We start from the raw sequence: 6000 nt of genomic DNA on the forward strand, positions 1-6000 counted from the left end.
CAGCAGAGGCCATTTTTAATGAGCTCATGACAATGAATACTCTTCCCTCTACAGTTGACACTTTTCACCACATCAGAGGGGTTGGGAGCAGAGGAACGATGAGCAGCCCTGGGGGTGTTTACTTACTGCTCCACACACCGTCTGTAGTGATAGACTTTCTCTACTGGGTGAGACAACTAGCCACTGTAGCATGGCTAGGAACGGGGCGGTGGGCGGGTGACAGGCCCACAGTAGAGATGCGTCATCCATTGGAGAAAATGATTAAATTAGTTCCTGAAGAGAATATCAGTGCATTATTTCTGTCTCCAAATTTGCTGTTCTTTGACCTTGTTTAAAGGTAGCCAACCCTAAAATCACTTTAAGATAGCGATAGTCATCCCATAACATAGGGCAAATGCAAAGTTAGATGGAAACAGTTAGTCTTTATCTTTTTCTTTTCTCTCTCCCTTTCTCTCTCTCTCTCTCTCTTTCTCTCTCTTTCAAGTTTTCTACAAACTGAGGGTTGATGAAGGAAAGGTGGGTGGGGGGATGGGATAACTGGGTGATGGGCTTTAACAAAGGCATGTGATGGGATGAACACTGAGTATTAGGCTATATGTTGACAAAGTGAATTTAAATAAAGAAAAAAATGAAAAAATAAGATGGTTTATTTCAAAATTTATTTTTTTAAAATAGAAAGTTTTCTTGTTGACTTGTTGACTTTTCACTTGACTTGTTGCTCAAGCGGAGATCCTTTGGAGATTATTTTCTGTGTCGCCTGAGAGGCAAGAGTCCCCTTGGAGCAATCAAGGATGTCAAATGACACCTTTTGAAGTCAGAGTGCGATTTTATTGCCTATAGATCACGTGAAGGTTGTGGCTTATCAGCGAGGTTGGTGTGGTTTGGGTGTACAAGGTGTTCTTGTGGAGGCACAATGTCATCTTACCGTAAAAAACCCGGACCCCTGGGGAAAGCCTTGGGCATGGAGGGCGGCACTAGTGACAGGGCTTTGGTAATGTCCCTGGCAGTGGGGTTCCAGTGTCATCTGTGTCTACAAACTCCATAAATGCTCCTCTCACAGATTTCTGCATTACTGTCTTTAATTTTTTGCTTTCATGTTTATCTTATGTAAAAATCCATACTCCTTACACTGCGCTATGGTTTCTATTTTCCATTGCCCTTATTATCTTCTAATGTACTATATCCTTTACTTTTTATCCTATTTTTAGATTGTTTATCTCGATTATAAGCTCCAGAAGGACAAGGATCATTGTGTTGTTTTGTTTTTTCAGTGCTGAAATTCATTGACTTTTACCGAGTCATCATGGTAGGTAAGAAATGAATCTTTCTTAAATGAACAAATTAATGAAAGGAGTGGATTTTGTTCTTGATACATTTCAATAATACTCTAAGATAATTGTAACCTGACATTATGCACCACACACATGTCCTGCCACTGGAGGGCCCTAGGTAATAATGGAAAATCTCAACAACTTATCCATTAATATTTTATGTGGGGAGAATTCAGAACTTTAATTTGCTGGAGATCTCAAGCTCATCAAAGCTATGGGTAATGCATCTGGCAATTTCAGATGTCTGCAATATTTACTTTTTAAATAAATATTTTATCCTTCCATTGAGTTCTTTAATTTTTCATTTGGAAGGCACAGTAATCATTGAGGAAGGGAAGTCACTATTCCTAAAGCAGCATAAAAGAATATGTGAGTGCTGTTGTTTCTAGAGTGCCCCTCGTGGATAGGCCTGTAGATGAGAATTTAGATGAAAGTAGGTCTTGGGGAAATGATCTCAGGAAGTCCTTCTAGGGGAAAGGGATGTGCAGTAGGGAAAGGAAACATGCCTTTATGGGTATGTTCTTGCTGAGGTAGACAGGCAATCCCGCTGGGCTCCTCAGAGTGTGAATGGGCTGAGTCATCCCAACAACACAGTGAGAAACCACAAGTGTTCATCCCCCAACTTCCCTATGCCACTGGTTGAGGCGTCGCTTTGTTTCTGGGGTATCCTTGCTCTTCCTCGTGCTGCACACATGTGCTGGTAAGCATGCGCTGTGGACCAGAGAAAGCCTTCAGGCAGTCATAGGTTTTCTACAACATAACACCCAAAGTTTGTAAGGGGACGGTGAGAAATGGGAATATGGGAAAATGGGAATATGGGTCAGCATCTGCTGCTGTCATGTGCCATACAAATAAATAATCTTAGATAATAAATAACCACAAATATAAGTAAACCCTAGAGATGGGGAATACCAGGCATTACTCAAAGAAGCTTCACTGGAGGGAATTTATTTTGAGAGGGGCTCTAGAGGACGGGTGCCAGCAGAACCTCAGTGAGACGGGGGCTTAGCACTCTAGGGGAGGTAGTGAAAAGGTGAGTAAGCGTGTGCTGGCAGCGACGCAGGAGCACCCTGTGCCATATTGAGGAACAGGCTGGGGCTTGCTTGGTACTGAGTGAAGGCATATTGTAAATGAAACATAAATTATAAAATATGGTAACAATTACTGACATGTCTTAGGTACTTTTATACGCCTATTACTGTGCCGAGCACCTTATTTTCATTATCTTTTTTGTATAACATGCGTGAGACTTTATTGCATGCCGTTTTGGTATGAGAAAGTCCACGTTAGGAAAACTTTCTCCAAATCAATTTAAATGTGTTTGTATGATAAATGCAAGTTAAATAAGAAATGTGAATTTGGCCTGCACCTCCATTTCTAGCACAGACTTCCTAAAATCTTTAGAATATCCCTAAGTAATAAAAGTGATAAAGGTGTCTTTTGTTCTGTTAGTGAGGGGGCTTTTGGACCCCACCTCAGGATGGGGGTATTTGGAAGAGGAACCAACCATGTGATTAGAGGGTTGGAGCCTTCAGTCCCACTCCCCCTGACCTTCAGGAAGAGCAGAGGTTCTAGAGGTTGAATCAGTCACCAATGGCCAATGATTTTTTTTAAAAGATGTATTTACCTATTTTAGAGGGGGAAAAGGGGCTGAGGGAGGGGGGAGAGAGAATCTCAAGCAGACTCCCCATTGAGCAAGGAGCCTGATTTGGGGGATCGGTCCTAAGACCCTGAGATCATAACCTGAGCCAAAATCAAGAGTCAGATGCTTAACTGATCCACTCAGGTGCCCTCACCAATGGCCAATGATTTAATCAATCAAGATGGCATAACTGAAGCTTCCATAAAAACCCAAAAGGACAAAATCTAGAGAACTTCCAGGTTGGTTGAAACCTGGAGATGCAGGAAGAATGGTGCTGGAGACAGCATGGAAGTTCCCCCTTTCCTTATGCTTTGCCCTGTGTGTGTCTTCCATTTGTTCCTGAGTTATAACCTTTTTATAATAAACTGATTGTCTAGTAAGTAAAATGTTTCTCTGAGTTCTGAGAGATTCTCTAGCAAAGTAATCAAGCCTGAGGAGGGAGTCCTGGGAATCTTTGATTTATAGCCCGTCGGTCAGAAGTGTAGGTAACAACTTGGACTTGTGATGGGGGCCTGGGGTCCAAGGAGGGGGCTGTTGGAACCTCCAGGTTGTAGCTGGTTGGTCAGAAGCAGAGCTAACGATCTGGCTTGCCACTAGAATCTGAGGTGGGGGATGGGAGGTCTCGTAGGCCTGAACCCTTAACCTATGGAATCTGATGCTATATCAGGTAGAGAGTGTCAGAACTGACCTAAATGGCAGGACACACACAGCTGCTGTCTGAGAATTTTTTTAAAGATTTTATTTATTTATTCATGAGACACACACACAGAGAGGCAGAGACACAGGCAGAGGGAGAAGCAGGCTCCGTGCAGGGAGCCCGACGTGGGACTCGGTCCCAGGTCTCCAGGATCAGGCCCTGGGCCGAAGGCGGCACTAAACCGCTGAGCCACCCGGGCTGCCCTGAGAATTTTTTGAAATTGGTACCAGAATACCCAGCTTAGTTCCCTGTTCCTGCTCATTCCACTGATAAGAAATTCTCTCCTGGTTGTATTTACTGGGGGCCATTCCTCTCTTTCAGATCATACCTGAGTCCAAGGCCAGAACATTCAGAGATAAGGCAACAGGACTTGAGTTCACTTGATATGCTTACTTTCTAATTTATGGGATGCTTTGAAGGCAAATGGCTGTCAAGTGTGAGCATATGGGTCTTTGTGAAGGTAAAAGCACCTAACAGGTTTTCCTATTTAAGATTCTAAGGCTCCTTCAAGACACTTGGAGAAGCCAGGCCCTGGTCCCACTATTCATAAACCTGAAATGTTCTGGTTAACCACCTTCTGAGTTTATCGAAGGGCTCTCAACATCTTTCATTTCTATGCCAGTCTCCTTATACCCCCTGAGATGCTGAGACCATCCAGGGCCCTGGGATGTTAGGGATGCTTGGAAATTTTTGTTTTCATCTCTATGATTCAAAACCTTGAGGCAAGCAAATCAGAACTCAAAACACGACATCTGTCTAACTTCTTGGAATGAGAGAAGACTATTTTTACTCATTCCTCTTAGTACTCTATGTCTATGAGCAAAAACCTTGAACTGATATCTTAATTGATAATCTAGGCATATTTAATCAACACAATAATCCTATGAGATCATATTATAATGTCAATTATAGAGGAGGAAATGAGACTTAGTGGGCTTTTAGAAATACACTCAAGATTACGCTCTTAGTGGGGTTTCTCTCTAACTTCATGGTTGTAATACCTAAAAATTATGTATGCAGTCATTTAAACTTGATTTGCTCGTCGACTGCAGGTCTTTGCAAATTCTAGTGCTCTTGTGCAAGGTTACAAAAGTTTTTAATATTCTGATGCATTGAGGGAATGAAGACATGGAGACTTATGATGAGGCTGGTTTGGCAATCCACAGTGCGAGTAATGAAAACTAGGAGACATCAACGACAATTGACTCACCGATTACTTAGAGGAACAGAAGAGATGGAAGTTGAGAAGAAACCGAAGTTAGGTTTAAACATCTGTTCTCCGTATACTCCTGAATGTCTCATTGCGATATTTACATTTTTCCTTATATAATTATCACATAAAAGGCTACATGGAGCCATTAAAATCTTAGAACCCTGTCCTCATGTTCCCAGACCAATTTACTTTTAGAGTTACCATTGAATCTGAGCATTAAATCTTTCTGATGAGCTTTAAGATCAACTTGCCAATGGGACAAATCCTTTGGAACTTTAACTAATATTGTATTAAATACACAGAATACATTTTAGATGAGTTGGAAGCTTTATATTATTAAGATTACCCAGGCTGGAACATGATATATTTTCCTATCTTTTCAATTTTTCTTTTATGACTTTCCATAAAGTTGAAAATTTTTTCGTTATATCAAGCTTGCACATTTCCCATAAAGTTAATTCTACACATTTTATATGAAATGTTGTTAATATAAAGGGATTTGTCTTCTTCATATTATCGAATTGATTATTGTGAATATAAAAGAGCTATTAATTTGTTATTTTTATCTTATATTGGACATATAATTCTTAATAGATCTTAGGGGCTCCAATAGTTTTCATTATTTTTCGAGCTTTCTGGATGAATAAATCATATTACTTGCAAGTAATAATTACTTTCCAAGAATAATAGTTTTTCCCTCCTTTGCTTTAGTGAACTGGCAGGAAACACAGACAATGTTGAATAACAATGATAGTTAAGAGACTTTTAAACTTTTATAGCAAGTGGTATACGTCTGATGAAACCAGACTGCTAGTGATTTAATACTTCAAATCATTATTTTGGATTAGATTTGATAAAAGGATATAGTTGTATTAATTCAACTAACCATAATTCCATGGCAAATTGCTTCTTTGAAAGGAAACTCATCATGAATGGGAAATGACCAAATTCCACAAGACACTAATGTCCTTATGAGGCAAGATCTTGGTACCTGGACTATCTAATATATGACATATGGTTGAATGGTTCATTTCCAGAGAATTTTTGGCTCACTCAAACATAGGTCTACTATTTTGAAAATGTCTCCTTTGGGTGAAGGGCAAAATGGGAAGTTTGT

This window comes from Nyctereutes procyonoides, unplaced genomic scaffold (genome assembly GCF_905146905.1).
Source record: "Nyctereutes procyonoides isolate TBG_1078 unplaced genomic scaffold, NYPRO_anot_genome, whole genome shotgun sequence".
NCBI lineage: Eukaryota > Metazoa > Chordata > Mammalia > Carnivora > Canidae > Nyctereutes > Nyctereutes procyonoides.